Source organism: Amblyraja radiata, chromosome 4 (assembly GCF_010909765.2).
Source record: "Amblyraja radiata isolate CabotCenter1 chromosome 4, sAmbRad1.1.pri, whole genome shotgun sequence".
NCBI classification, from domain to species: domain Eukaryota; kingdom Metazoa; phylum Chordata; class Chondrichthyes; order Rajiformes; family Rajidae; genus Amblyraja; species Amblyraja radiata.
Genome location: NC_045959.1, coordinates 62881065 through 62897495, shown reverse-complemented (window position 1 = coordinate 62897495; position 16431 = coordinate 62881065). Strand labels below are relative to the sequence as shown.

The 16431-nt window shown below is 43.3% G+C and overlaps 1 protein-coding gene across 8 annotated transcripts in view; it reads left to right on the top strand.

The window, feature by feature from the left end:
• greb1l (GREB1 like retinoic acid receptor coactivator) overlaps positions 1–16431 on the top strand; it is a 254492-nt gene that overhangs the window by 16597 nt on the left and 221464 nt on the right. The gene's annotated exons all lie outside the window — the stretch shown is intronic.

Below are 16431 nucleotides of genomic sequence, written 5' to 3'. Positions count from 1 at the left end.
CAACGACTTCTCTTTTCATTCCTCCTACTTTCTTCAAGTCAGAGATGTAGCCATGGGCTCTCTCTCCCCACTCCCTCCTCATGTATCCACCTATCATTAGCCAGGCATTGTCCCACCCTCACCTTTCTTTTCCAGCTTACTTCACCTCCCACGTCTAACCCAAGCCGAATCTTTGTCTGAATTGTTGCCAGTCCATTCGCTCCGCAGATGGTGCCTGACGCACTGAGAGATGTTGAAAATGTTTTGGGGTGACACGAGGCAAGTCTCTCACCATGGGATATTCTACCTGTTAGTTAGTCTGTTAGTTAGTCTGCCTCTGACTAAATCTTATAGCCACATGGTTTATATACCTTAGATAGGCACAAAATGCTGGAGTAACCCAATGAGAAAGGCACCCTCTCTGGAGAGAAGGAAAGGGTGATGTTTTGGGTCGAGACTCTTCTTCAGACTCCTTGTCCAGTTGAAATTCTGCTTAGATGTGAACCCTAGATTGTTGTGTTGGGAATGCCACTGAATGTCAGACTCTCTCTTCTCAAAGATAGTCATTGTCCGGCTCTTTTTGTGATGCATATGTTAAGGGCCTGTCCCCCGCACGTGTCCATGGCACGCTAATTACGCAACCTCATGGTCGCGTTGAGCCGCGACGGTCCCGCAAAGGTCACGCGCGACTTCATTCGACCGCACAGCCGTCTGGAGCACGTGACGTAATTTGAAGATAGACACAAAATGCTGGAGTAACTCCGCGGGACCGGCAGCATTTCTGGAGAGAAGCAATGGGTGATGTTTCGGGCCGAGGACCTTCTTCCGCCTGAAAAGAAGGGTCTTGACCCGAAACGTCACCCATTTTGCATTTGTGTCTATCTTCAATTTTCTTGGCCCCGCTCTGGGAGTAGGAGTGGGGGCGGATCCGGACTGCAACAGCCGTGAGTCCCAGGCCGAGCTCGGTTCATTTTCCCGCTTCTGCTGCTATTGAAGGTGAGACGTTGCGTCGCGCCAGGGTCTTGGTCCTGTCCCACTTTGACCATCAGTTCCGCGACAGGCCATTGACGCGCAAAGATTTTGTTCACAACAAAAATTTCGGAGCCCCGCGCGATGTCACGCACAACTACATACCCCTCCGCGCTTCTCAGTGGGACCGGCCCCACGCGGCCATACGATGCCCATTCGCCTCAACGCGACCACAAGGTCGCGTAATTTGCGTGCCAAGGACACGTAAGTGGGACAGGCCCTTTACTTGCCACTTAATCAGCCAATATTGAATTTTCCCTGGGCTTTACGGTATGCAGATGTAAATTGCTTCATTTTCTGGTGAGTTGTGACTACAATTATACTTTGAGTTGTCGTCAGCAAAGAACTCGCTTTTTGACCTTATGAGAGAAGGAAGATTGTTGATGAAACAGCCAGAAACATTTGGGCCAAATTTAATATACTTAGGGTTTTGGTTTCAATTTTCTGAATCACCAAAGATCTATAACCTGAGTATAATGGAACATCAATAAATAACTTTGATAACAGAGTGGGCTCATTTAGATGCAACCATGGTTAATGTTTGAGTGGGAAGTCTTGACACGGAACCACATGCATGAAAGATGCCTAACTTTAAAATAACAAGGATTGCTGAAATTTAATAATATCAAGCAGTCAGGGAGATTGATCGGGAGGATGCTATCTAGATGCAACTGCTAGCCAAACAGGATGGCTTTAGTTTTTGTTATCGGGCACTAATTTTAACCAAATATAATGACAGAAAGATGTTGAGATGGTGCAGCAGCTACTTAAAGCTGGTGAGGTACAGTAATGTGGTTGACTAGAATGTCATTAATGTTCAGAAGAACGTTGTGAATAACATTGTATTTGGAATATATATTGTAATCAGGAGTGGCTGAAGTATAATCCTTGCTCTCTAAACAACTTAAATTATTCATAAATTTACACAACTTATTCATAGATTCTGGAAGAATGTGATGAGGACAAGTTTGCAAAAACAAGACATAAGTGCAAAACACAAACAGAAAACTAGTCCATGGTACTGTAAGACTCTCCATGGCTTAGAAGTCCATGGAAGTATCATTGAATCATTGAAGATGTTGTCTGTAGAGTTTGGTTGGTGAGGTATGATTAGGGTTGTGCAGGTTGAATCAAATGCTTGATGGCTGTAGGAAAGTAGCTGTTCCTGAACCTGGTGGAACTTAAGACTTCTGGACTTCTTGCCCAATAGCGGCAACAGGAAGAGAGCATGGCTCAGATGGTTGGGAACCTTGACGATAGATGCTGCCATCTTGAGGCAGCACCTCATGTAGATACTTTAAGTGTTCGGGATAGTCTGGGCTGAGTCTACCACTCTCTGCAGCCTCTCTTCTACAAAATTGGTAATTATCATTTTGAAAATCTTTATAAAATGTTCATCAGAATACAATTGTTCAAACATTATTGTTTTAGGAGTCCAAATTTCATTCAACATGGAATTAAGAGTGCAGTTTACTGTGAGGTAAACAGTCTTCCTCCTTATTATCTCATTACTGTTCATTTTCAGAGGTTTAAGCTTTAAGGGTTAAAGAATGAAAAATCAATGCAACACAACAGTCATTGGATTCTTTCACAGATCTTCATAATACAGTGTTCTGTGCCACATTTGAAAGAAGTAACGTGTAGGACATATTTCTAATATCCTTTAAAGTGGATACATTGGTCATCACCTACATGGTACTCTTGAGCAGCAAACGGTGAGGGCAACTTGCATTGGCTCCGAAAGGTGGTTGAGCTAGGTGATGGTTTGTTTATTTAGAGCCAGCTAATTGTCAGTATTTATCAATGAAATTGAATGAAATAGCAACTCAACTTCCATGGCTAGGCATCTCACAGAAAGGACAGCTTCATGTTACGCACAATGAAACACCTTCCTCAGACAACAACACAGTCTGCTAAAATGCCTGAAATTATTGCTGGCATTTTGACACTTGAAATCTCATGTCACACTGCATAGTTTCTTTTCCACCAAATTTCTCATTCAGGAGAGCTGCTCACCTATTGTAGGATTCACTAGACCATTTGGTGTGCATCATACTGTGCCTGGAGTGGAATTTAGTTTTGAGGAGATACCAGGAGTTCTCTGCAAGCGTTCTGGTGATGCTGGGGGTTCACTGTAATGATATGAAAGTAGTAATGTCTGTACATTACTGGAGTTGTGCGCACAGATCAATTATATGTTGCAATGGAGGCTTCATGAATGTATGGATTCTCTTTCTTTTGAATTGCCTGGCGTGGAGCTGAAGAAATAACGTGAATAGTAGGACTGAAAGGAACTTTCCCACAGCTACTTCCAAAAAGAATATTCTTTCCGTGTTAAGTGCTGACAATAATCATAATAGAAACATAGAAATTAGGTGCAGGAGTAGGCCATTCGGCCCTTCGAGCCTGCACCGCCATTCAATATGATCATGGCTGATCATCCAACTCAGTATCCCGTACCTGCCTTCTCTCCCTGCCCCTATACTCAAATCCTTTTGCTATGAAAGCTAACATACCATTCGCTTTCTTCACTGCCTGCTGCACCTGCATGCCTACTTTCAATGACTGGTGTACCATGACACCCAGGTCTCGCTACATCTCCCCTTTTCCTAGTCGGCCACCATTTAGATAATAGTCTGCTTTCCTGTTTTTGCCACCAAAATGGATAACCTCACATTTATCCACATTATACTGCATCTGCCAAACATTTGCCCACTCACCCAGCCTATCCAAGTCACCTTGCAGTCTCCTAGCATCCTCCTCACAGCTAACACTGCCCCCCAGCTTAGTGTCATCCGCAAACTTGGAGATATTGCCTTCAATTCCCTCATCCAGATCATTAATATATATTGTAAATAGCTGGGGTCCCAGCACTGAGCCTTGCGGTACCCCACTAGTCACTGCCTGCCATTGTGAAAAGGACCCGTTTACTCCTACTCTTTGCTTCCTGTTTGCCAGCCAGTTCTCTATCCACATCAATACTGAACCCCCAATGCCGTGTGCTTTAAGTTTGTATACTAATCTCTTATGTGGGACCTTGTCGAAAGCCTTCTGGAAGTCCAGATACACCACATCCACTGGTTCTCCCCTATCCACGCTACTAGTTACATCCTCGAAAAATTCTATAAGATTCGTCAGACATGATTTACCTTTTGTAAATCCATGCTGACTTTGTCCAATGATTTCACCACTTTCCAAATGTGCTGCTATCCCATCTTTAATAACTGACTCTAGTAGTTTCCCCACTACCGATGTTAGACTAACTGGTCTGTAATTCCCCGTTTTCTCTCTCCCTCCCTTCTTAAAAAGTGGGGTTACGTTTGCTACCCGCCAATCCACAGGAACTACTCCAGAATCTAAAGAGTTTTGAAAGATTATTACTAATGCATCCACTATTTCTGGAGCTACTTCCTTAAGTACTCTGGGATGCAGCCTATCTGGCCCTGGGGATTTATCGGACTTTAATCCATTCAATTTACCCAACACCACTTCCCGGCTAACCTGGATTTCACTCAATTCCTCCAACTCCTTTGACCCGCGGTCCCCTGCTATTTCCGGCAGATTATTTATTTCAATATGCTCCTGTGAAATGTTTTAACAAGACATTTGCCAGGTAGAGTACTTGTGAAAGTGAAATGGATCTGGTAGCTTCTAACAGAAAACGATTAAAAGATAGACAAAAATGCTGGAGAAACTCAGCGGGTGAGGCAGCATCTATGGAGCGAAGGAAATAGGCAACGTTTCGGGTCGAAACCCTTCTTCAGACTTTGATTTTCCAGCATCTGCAGTTCCTTCTTAAACTATTAAAAGATAGTTTTGCACTGCTGGCAGAATTATGTTAATTTAATTATTGTAAACTCCCTTTTGCACTACGGGGCCTGTGTGATCGCCTTGAATAATTGCCTTGTTAGAATATTACTGTGTTTCAGTATGTGAGGTCCAGTGTTGTTTAAAAATGACCATGGCATGCTGCACAATGATGCGTGAACATAGGCCCTGGTCTATTAAGAATAAGTAAATGGCTGTTATTTTCATTAAACACCAAATTAGTTCCACAAAGGTGTATGTGTCTGGATTTGTGGTAGAACTAGGGAATGGGCTATTCAGATGAATTGCTGACTAACTGCATGGTTCGTATTCACACTTCCAGAGGTTCACACATAAAATATTTAGTCTGAGGAAGTGTCCCTACCCGAAAAGTCATCTATCCATTTTCTCCAGAGAAGCTGCCTGTCAAACTGAGTTACTCCAGCATTTTGTGTCTGTCTTTGGTACTAAACGCCATCTGCAGTTCCTTTTTATTACATTTATTATAAAATATTTGTTGGTCTTCAAATGCCTTAGAAACAGTGCAACTGGTTGGGTTGTGACTGCCCAAGAGCAGGCGTGCTTCAGAACAATGTAACCTTTTTTCTGAAGTGTATGAGATGCACATCCAACTGAGACAATATCCCAGCAACACAATGGTAAATTTCAACTGAAAGTCTGATTGATTGCGATTCCAGATTCTCATGACTTGATCTGAGAGTGTTTATGGTTGTGTTCCACTTCAGATGTAATTGCTGATAAAACATTGCTATGCCACTGAATTTCTACTCACAAGTAGACTCAAAATGCTGGAGTAATTCAGCAGGTCAGGCAGCATTTCTGGAGAGAATGAATGAATGAATGAATGAATAAGTTTATTGGCCAAGTATGTACACATACAAGGAACTTGCCTTGGTGCTCTGCTCGCAAGTAACAACACAACATACAGTAAACAATTAAGAATAAAACATAAAACATTAAAACATGAAGAAAAAAACATTATAGTTTAGAAACATGTGAATGAAATAAAATACCAGAGCAAATGGAGTCTACAGACTTTTGGTTATTAAGTAGAGCTACTGATCGTGGAAAAAAGCTTTTATATGTCTGGCAGTGGCGGCTTTGACAATCCGGAGTCGCCTTTCAGAGGGAAGTGCTTCTGAGTTTGTGGCCAGGGTGAGAGAGGTTCAGACATGATCTTACCCGCTCGCTTTCTGGCCCTTGCAGTGTACAGTTCGTCAATGGGGGGAAGGTTGCAGCTAACAACCTTCTCAGCTGATCGAACAATTCGCTGCAGCCTCTGGATGTCATGCTTAGTGGCTAAGCCAAACCAGACCATGATGGAGAATTTGAGGACAGACTCTACGGTGGCAGTATAGAATTGGACCATCATTGCCTGTGGCAGATTGTGGTTCCTCAGCTGCCGCAGGAAGTACATCCTCTGTTGGACCTTTTAGACTGTGGAGTCGATGGTGGTCCCCCATTTATGGTCCTTGGAGATGATGGTTCCAAGGAACTTAAAGGACTCCACAGATGTGAATGTGGTGTTGTTGATGGTGAGTGGGGGGAGGAGAGTCTACTATCAATTCCACTGTCTTAAGAGCATTGAGTTCCAGGTTGTTACGAAGGGAGCAGGACGTCAGCTGTGTCACTTCCTGTTTATAGGCAGGAAGTGACACAGGATGGGGAGGATATGGACTGATCAAGGATGGGGAGGAATCCTGTGACGTTTCGGGTCGAGACGTCTCGGGTCGAATGGGTGACGTTTCGGGTCGATACCCTTCTTTAGACCCGACCCGAAACTTTACCCATTCTCGACCCAAAACTTCTCAACCCGAAACGTCACCCATTCCTTCTCTCCAGAGATGCTGCCTGACCCGCTGAGTTACTCCAGCATTTTGTGTCTACCTTCAATTTAAACAAGCATCTGCAGTTCTTTCCTACACACTTCTAATCACATGTTTGGGATGCTCTCACGTGAAATATACTCGTTTTTTAAGTGTACTTTTTTCATTATTCGTTTTACCTCAAAATCCCTTCTCATTTTGAAACAGCTGCTGCATTTTGCTGTGATCTACAGCAAAACATGCCGTTCTTGAATGGCCCATGAACTTCACATTATCTGAGGTCGTGATCTTGGAATATGAGTGTTAAAGTGAGAGCCAGAGAATGTTTTGAAAATTAAGACTTATGATCCTGAAATGCAGAAATATGACGTAGATTGATAAAACTATACATTTTTAGAAAATTACTTTTAATTTTTTGGGCACCATGGTTGAAATTTCACTCTATCTCCTAATTTTCACGTAAAAAATTGTAGATCTTGGGTATAAATTAACCGCCAATATATTTCGCTTGGCAATTTATGAAATAACATTCCTGAATCTTGTCAGTATTTAACATTAATGAAAGCATATTTAGAATAGGTTATGCACTGAACCAAACAATAATGCAAACTGCTTGTTTAAAGCAGAGCGAATTGTGGGATATTTTGAGAATATAAATGCAGCTCAAAAGTATGATATACTGAATATCAGTGAGATGAATCTGAAGAGTACTTGCAATCTTTAGGGAAGTTTATGTGACTATTACAAGACATTTTGAATGTAAGATTTTTTCAGTTTATGCAGTAGCTGGGGCAGTGCAGGTATTTATAAGTTTTTGAGGATACCTTCGAAGAAAGAGACACACGATCTGATAGGTGACACGTTTGATCCCAAGAGCCTTTTCATTGAAGGTTCTCCCAAACTATTGATTTATTTTCTTGGGGGCAAACAAAGTGGTTAAACAATCCAGATGGTCTTCCTATTCGCACCTTAATTTCCGAGCTGATGCTCTTTCTGTCTCATTTTCCCTGCGGTAGAATGGCAAAATTGATTGTCAACAATCCTTAAGGCCACCACCTCCTTCAGCCTCCGGCCCTTCCCCTCCCAAGCACAACACCCCACACATACACTTTTGCCACACACACATTAAGCACACATGTATGTGTACATATCTATATGTGTATATATAATATATATATATACTCACACTAGTGTATACACACACACGTAGGTAGACACACAATGCTGCAGTAATTCAGCGGGTAGGCAGCAACTCTGGAGAGAAGGAGTGGGTGACGTTTCATGTCGAGACCCTTCTTCAGATATATATATATATATATATATATATATATATGTGTGTGTGTTTATGTGTTTGTATATACACTGGTGTGTGTGTGTAAATACAATATATATATATATATATATATACGCACACAGATATGTACACACACTTTATTTTGGATCACTGCAGGATTCAGACATACTGGAGCCATTTTCTTCTCACAGCTAAGCCATTTAGAGAATGAAAATATCTTCAATGTATAGATCTGATGACTCATTTCAAATCTTGTTCAATAATTTAACTGGAATATCTTTGAAGTAAAGAGAATCACAGAGCAAACAATAATTGCTTAGAGTTGTTGCACAGGAATCATCTTTCTGCAAGCTGTTTATTTTACAACAGGAACTAAACCAACTAACAAAAGCAGAAAATAATTGCACCTCATGTTCATTGGTGAATAGGGGAAATCTTCAGAGTAAGAAAGTGGTCATTAATCGACTGACACAAAATATCTCATTGCAGTTGTTAACTAGATCTGATCAGTTAAAAATACATTTTGCATTGTTAAATGACCAGCTTAAATGTACTATTGTGGCCCATATATTGCAGAAATCTCTGGCACTGTCCTTGCTATCTATTTAAGCTTTAGTCATGCAAATAATTCCTTTCAATGTTGCTAGGGAACAGAAAATGCTGATTGAGTTTTTTTCAAATAAGAAGGGAGATGCCACTTGAAACACGGGCCATCTGTCCCGAGGGGATTGATTTCCTGTGAGCAGGCCTTTGTTGCTGTAGGACACTTGATGGTGTTTGTAGATAATGCCGCCCTTGATGACATTATGTACAACCAATGTTACAGTAAATATAGAAACGATGTAAAATCAAAGATGGGATACATGTAATTTAGCAAGGACCATCTTTCAATAATCATCAGATCCATTATCGATTTAGTGACGTTGTTTAGCGTAAAGTTTGCATCTGCTATCCTATTTATGATTTCCCCTCCCCCCCTCCCCTTGAAACGTGTGGTAGGCCTTGATTGCAAAGATGCCTGGGAAGTGTACTTAAGAGAGATCCATCCTGTTTGGCATGGATGATCAGCAATGAGGCTGGAATAGCCCATAGCTGTCATTCAGGTTTTGTTTGAAAGCCTTTGGGCCTGCTGGGAGAAACAAAGGTGGGGAGGGGATGTAGGGAGGGTGGGGGTAGCTGGTTGTTCTAAGATCTGCAGTTTGAGACTCCAAAGTCCAAATGACATTGAATTTCTTTATCTGTCCATTCTTCTCTGTCCTATAGTTGTAGAAGACATGCAATTAGGCTATTGCACTTTTTATTGTCAACCAATTGTATTTTTTTTAATGAAAATAGTTCATTCAAGAAAAATAGCACTGTTTTAGTGTTCTCCATATAACCATATAACATATAACAATTACAGCACGGAAACAGGCCATCTCGGCCCTACAAATCCGTGCCGAACAACTTTTTTCCCTTAGTCCCACCTGCCTGCACTCATACCATAACCCTCCATTCCCTTCTCATCCATATGCCTATCCAATTTATTTTTAAATGATACCAACGAACCTGCCTCCACCACTTCCACTGTAAGCTCATTCCACACAGCTACCACTCTCTGAGTAAAGAAGTTCCCCCTCATGTTACCCCTAAACTTCTGTCCCTTAATTCTGAAGTCATGTCATTTATGTTTTGCCTTCTATGTGGATTTTTATTATAGCTAATTTCTAAAAGTCAATGTTTAAATGTTTTAATTGCATTAGTACTCAGAAATAGAGATAGATATTTACCAAAAAATATGATTTTTTAAATGTTTGTTAATAGATTTACTATAAAATTAGTCTGAGATTAGGAATGGAAAAAAAAGCGGATTTTCATTTTATATTATTCACTATTTGAATGGTTGAAAAATATGTATATATTTTTCTTTGTTAGAATCTGACAAATTAACATTGTGAAACAGGTCCAGGCATTTACTTTGCTTTATCAAACTTCTCTTGGTTGAAAAATGTGTACAATTATTTCTTTGCTAGAATCTGAGAAATTAACATTGTGAATCAGGTCCTGATTTACTTTGCTTTATCAAACTATCTTTACAGTATGGAGCTTTTTTAAATGAAATTAAGTACTAACTAATCCATCACTTGTTCAGCAGATGCACATCTGTTAGCGGGGCTCTGGAGGATGGACTCGGCCTTCATTGAGGCAGTTAGGCCACCTTGTTTTCTTAGCATTGCCATTGCCAAAACTGATAAGTAAATTACTTTCAAAGTGCAAGTGAGGCCCTCCTGACCAAAGATCTTATAGCGGAGCAAGATAGGCTACTCCTGCGAAATGCACTGACTGACGTTTAGTACGCTATGGAGGGGATCATGGGCATTTTTCCACGCCCATTTTATTAACCTGAGCCTACCCGACCCGACCCGACTCGCAGTGTAATCAATGTTGTGGGGCAACAGTTTGTGTGGGTTAGATTCATAAATCTGTCAGTTCATACTTCTTGTCAACAATAACATTTGATTCTGGTAATTGTCTTTTTTAATGTTTTTTAAATCATTTCTTTTTAAATGGTTCACAAGCAGTGTTTGAGTTGATTTTGTAGTAACCGGAACCGACCCGACTCGCAGGGTGATTGACATTGCGGAACTTTTTGTGCGTGATATAGGGTTAGATTCATAATTCTGTTAGTTCATAATTCTGTTAATTCTTGTTAAAGAATAAAATGTTTATAAACACACATACATGAAAATTATATAAATGTATATAATCATATAACACACACAATTATATTTCTTCTGATCCAATAATGAACTTTATTTCAGACTAGACAAGGGACATTAAATAAGAAACATTGTAAATAAGAAACATTGTAAACCCCCCCGCAACTTCACACACACTAGGCCTTATCCCCACCGGCACTCCCTCGCCTGCCCCCTCACTACAATGTCTCCCCCCCTCCTATGCCCCTCTCCCTCTCCCATTGCCCCGGGCCCCACACTCCCTCTCCCGCTGCCCCGGGCCCCACACTCCTTCTCCCCGCTGCCCCGCACTCTCTCTCCCCGCTGCCCCGGACTCTCTCTCCCTGCTGCCCTGGGCCGCGCACTCCTTCTCCCCGCTGCCCTGCACTCTCTCTCCCCGCTGCCCCGGGCCGCGCACTCCTTCTCCCCGCTGCCCCGCACTCCTTCTCCCCGCTGCCCTAGGCCCCGCACTCTCTCTCCCCGCTGCCCCGGGCCGCGCACTCCTTCGCCCCGCTGCCCCGGGCCCCGCACTCCTTCTCCCCGCTGCCCCGGACTCTCTCTCCCCGCTGCCCCGGACTCTCTCTCCCCGCTGCCCCGCACTCTCTCTCCCCGCTGCCCCGGACTCTCTCTCCCCGCTGCCCCGGGCCCCGCACTCCTTCTCCCCGCTGCCCCGCACTCTCTCTCCCCGCTGCCCCGGGCCCCGCACTCGTGCCGAACAACTTTTTTCCCTTAGTCCCACCTGCCTGCACTCATACCATAACCCTCCATTCCCTTCTCATCCATATGCCTATCCAATTTATTTTTAAATGATACCAACGAACCTGCCTCCACCACTTCCACTGTAAGCTCATTCCACATAGCTACCACTCTCTGAGTAAAGAAGTTCCCCCTCATGTTACCCCTAAACTTCTGTCCCTTAATTCTGAAGTCATGTCATTTATGTTTTGCCTTCAATGTGGATTTTTATTATAGTTAATTTCTAAAAGTCAATGTTTAAATGTTTTAATTGCATTAGTACTCAGAAATAGAGATAGATATTTACCAAAAAATATGATTTTTTAAATGTTTGTTAATAGATTTACTATAAAATTAGTCTGAGATTAGGAATGGAAAAAAAAGCGGATTTTCATTTTATATTATTCACTATTTGAATGGTTGAAAAATATGTATATATTTTTCTTTGTTAGAATCTGACAAATTAACATTGTGAAACAGGTCCAGGCATTTACTTTGCTTTATCAAACTTCTCTTGGTTGAAAAATGTGTACAATTATTTCTTTGCTAGAATCTGAGAAATTAACATTGTGAATCAGGTCCTGATTTACTTTGCTTTATCAAACTATCTTTACAGTATGGAGCTTTTTTAAATGAAATTAAGTACTAACTAATCCATCACTTGTTCAGCAGATGCACATCTGTTAGCGGGGCTCTGGAGGATGGACTCGGCCTTCATTGAGGCAGTTAGGCCACCTTGTTTTCTTAGCATTGCCATTGCCAAAACTGATAAGTAAATTACTTTCAAAGTGCAAGTGAGGCCCTCCTGACCAAAGATCTTATAGCGGAGCAAGATAGGCTACTCCTGCGAAATGCAAAGGACTGACGTGTAGTACGCTATGGAGGGGATCATGGGCATTTTTCCACGCCCATTTTAGTAACCTGAGCCTACCTGACCCGACCCGACTCGCAGTGTAATCAATGTTGTGGGGCAACAGTTTGTGTGGGTTAGATTCATAAATCTGTCAGTTCATACTTCTTGTCAACAATAACATTTGATTCTGGTAATTGTCTTTTTTAATGTTTTTTAAATCATTTCTTTTTAAATGGTTCACAAGCAGTGTTTGAGTTGATTTTGTAGTAACCGGAACCGACCCGACTCGCAGGGTGATTGACATTGCGGAGCTTTTTGTGCGTGATATAGGGTTAGATTCATAATTCTGTTAGTTCATAATTCTGTTAATTCTTGTTAAAGAATAAAATGTTTATAAACACACATACATGAAAATTATATAAATGTATATAATCATATAACACACACAATTATATTTCTTCTGATCCAATAATGAACTTTATTTCAGACTAGACAAGGGACATTAAATAAGAAACATTGTAAATAAGAAACATTGTAAACCTCCCCGCAACTTCACACACACTAGGCCTTATCCCCCCCGGCACTCCCTCGCCTGCCCCCTCACTACAATGTCTCCCCCCCTCCTATGCCCCTCTCCCTCTCCCGTTGCCCCGGGCCCCACACTCCCTCTCCCGCTGCCCCGGGCCCCACACTCCTTCTCCCCGCTGCCCCGCACTCTCTCTCCCCGCTGCCCCGGACTCTCTCTCCCCGCTGCCCCGGGTCGCGCACTCCTTCTCCCCGCTGCCCCGGGCCCCACACTCCCTCTCCCCGCTGCCCCGGACTCTCTCTCCCCGCTGCCCCAGGCCGCGCACTCCTTCTCCCCGCTGCCCCGCACTCCTTCTCCCCGCTGCCCTAGGCCCCGCACTCTCTCTCCCCGCTGCCCCGGGCCGCGCACTCCTTCGCCCCGCTGCCCCGGGCCGCGCACTCCTTCTCCCCGCTGCCCTGCACTCTCTCTCCCCGCTGCCCCGGGCCGCGCACTCCTTCTCCCCGCTGCCCCGCACTCCTTCTCCCCGCTGCCCTAGGCCCCGCACTCTCTCTCCCCGCTGCCCCGGGCCCCGCACTCCTTCTCCCCGCTGCCCCGCACTCTCTCTCCCCGCTGCCCCGGACTCTCTCTCCCCGCTGCCCCGGGCCCCGCACTCCTTCTCCCCGCTGCCCCGCACTCTCTCTCCCCGCTGCCCCGGGCCCCGCACTCGTGCCGAACAACTTTTTTCCCTTAGTCCCACCTGCCTGCATTCATACCATAACCCTCCATTCCCTTCTCATCCATATGCCTATCCAATTTATTTTTAAATGATACCAACGAACCTGCCTCCACCACTTCCACTGTAAGCTCATTCCACATAGCTACCACTCTCTGAGTAAAGAAGTTCCCCCTCATGTTACCCCTAAACTTCTGTCCCTTAATTCTGAAGTCATGTCATTTATGTTTTGCCTTCAATGTGGATTTTTATTATAGTTAATTTCTAAAAGTCAATGTTTAAATGTTTTAATTGCATTAGTACTCAGAAATAGATAGATATTTACCCAAAAAGATGATTTTTTAAATGTTTGTTAATAGATTTACTATAAAATTAGTCTGAGATTAGGAATGGAAAAATAAGCGGATTTTCATTTTATATTATTCACTAGTTGAATGGTTGAAAAATATGTATATATTTTTCTTTGTTAGAATCTGACAAATTAACATTGTGAAACAGGTCCAGGCATTTACTTTGCTTTATCAAACTTCTCTTGGTTGAAAAATGTGTACAATTATTTCTTTGCTAGAATCTGAGAAATTAACATTGTGAATCAGGTCCTGATTTACTTTGCTTTATCAAACTATCTTTACAGTATGGAGCTTTTTTTTTTTTTTTTTTTTGTTTTATTAGAAGTACGGTAAATTACAATAACACACAACACATATATCTTAATACATTTTTTGTACCGCTTCATTTTTTTTTTTTTTTTTAATGTATGGAGCTTTTTTAAATGAAATTAAGTACTAACTAATCCATCACTTGTTCAGCAGATGCACATCTGTTAGCGGGGCTCTGGAGGATGGACTCGGCCTTCATTGAAGCAGTTAGGCCACCTTGTTTTCTTCGCATTGCCATTGCCAAAACTGATAAGTAAATTACTTTCAAAGTGCAAGTGAAGCCCTCCTGACCAAAGATCTTATAGCGGAGCAAGATAGGCTACTCCTGCGAAATGCAAAGGACTGACGTTTAGTACGCTATGGAGGGGATCATGGGCATTTTTCCACGCCCATTTTAGTAACCTGAGCCTACCTGACCCGACCCGACTCGCAGTGTAATCAATGTTGTGGGGCAACAGTTTGTGTGGGTTAGATTCATAAATCTGTCAGTTCATACTTCTTGTCAACAATAACATTTGATTCTGGTAATTGTCTTTTTTAATGTTTTTTAAATCATTTCTTTTTAAATGGTTCACAAGCAGTGTTTGAGTTGATTTTGTAGTAACCGGAACCGACCCGACTCGCAGGGTGATTGACATTGCGGAACTTTTTGTGGGTGATATAGGGTTAGATTCATAATTCTGTTAGTTCATAATTCTGTTAATTCTTGTTAAAGAATAAAATGTTTATAAACACACATACATGAAAATTATATAAATGTATATAATCATATAACACACACAATTATATTTCTTCTGATCCAATAATGAACTTTATTTCAGACTAGACAAGGGACATTAAATAAGAAACATTGTAAATAAGAAACATTGTAAACCTCCCCGCAACTTCACACACACTAGGCCTTATCCCCACCGGCACTCCCTCGCCTGCCCCCTCACTACAATGTCTCCCCCCCTCCTATGCCCCTCTCCCTCTCCCGTTGCCCCGGGCCCCACACTCCCTCTCCCGCTGCCCCGGGCCCCACACTCCCTCTCCCCGCTGCCCCACACGCTCTCTCCCCGCTGCCCTGGGCCCCGCACTCTCTCTCCCCGCTGCCCCGGGCCGCGCACTCCTTCTCCCCGCTGCCCCGGGCCCCGCACTCCTTCACCCCGCTGCCCCGCACTCTCTCTCCCCGCTGCCCCGGACTCTCTCTCCCCGCTGCCCCGGGCCCCGCACTCCTTCTCCCCGCTGCCCCGCACTCTCTCTCCCCGCTGCCCCGGGCCCCGCACTCCTTCTCCCCGCTGCCCCGGGCCCCGCACTCTCTCTCCCCGCTGCCCCGGGCCCCGCACTCTCTCTCCCCGCTGCCCCGGGCCCCGCACTCCTTCTCCCCGCTGCGGATCCAATCTTTGGCCAGAAGCAAGAGGGCGGAGCAAAATGGCGGAACAAGATGGCGGGGGCAGGTTGCTAAAATGAGTCATAAAATCGCCCATGAATCCGCCCATGAGCATGCTACCCGTTTGCGTGAGAGTAATCCATCTTGCTCCGCTATAGGATCTTTGCTCCTGACTCTGCCAGCTTCTGGGAAAATGTGGAAATGGATTTCTGCATCTCGTGGAGCTGTCGTGACATGCTGGACACTGCTTATGTAAACATTATGACTTTACTTCGATACATTATGACTGTAACTCCCCTTCTCCTCCTACCCAACTACAGCCTATTGGTATGAGTGTGTCCCTTTACGAAACATGTCCCTCTAAATTAATCTCCTCCTTTGTATTTTGGTACGTGAGCTGATGCTTCTTGGGGATTGTGATCAAACATAACACCACCACCTTGGGCTGTCCTTCGCAGCTAACTACAGGAAAACTCTGATAATCCAGCACCCAAGGGGCTTTGGTCGTGCTTTCCATCAGATTTTATGTACTATTGGATGTTCCTCCAATTAAAATCCAAACATACATTTATTTCACATTAAAAAAAAACTTTTTATACAGTGATGTAATGAACCTGGTGAGTTTGAAAGCTAGTTGGAAAAGTGTAAGCAATTTGGATCATGGCTCCAACCACAAATCTATCCACCTTCCTAACTCCTGCTGTTCTGAACCCCAACCTGGTTGCATCTCTGGTGCACAACTCTGGGTTAAGGATGCTAAACCATCATGATTTTTAAACAATTAGATGCTGCATTATCAAAGTTTTTATGCATATTCAAATTGACAAGTGGGACGATGTGCCGAGAGAAGCATTTTAACAGTTCTTCACTCCAATGTACAGCAAGAAGTCAGAAACTAGTT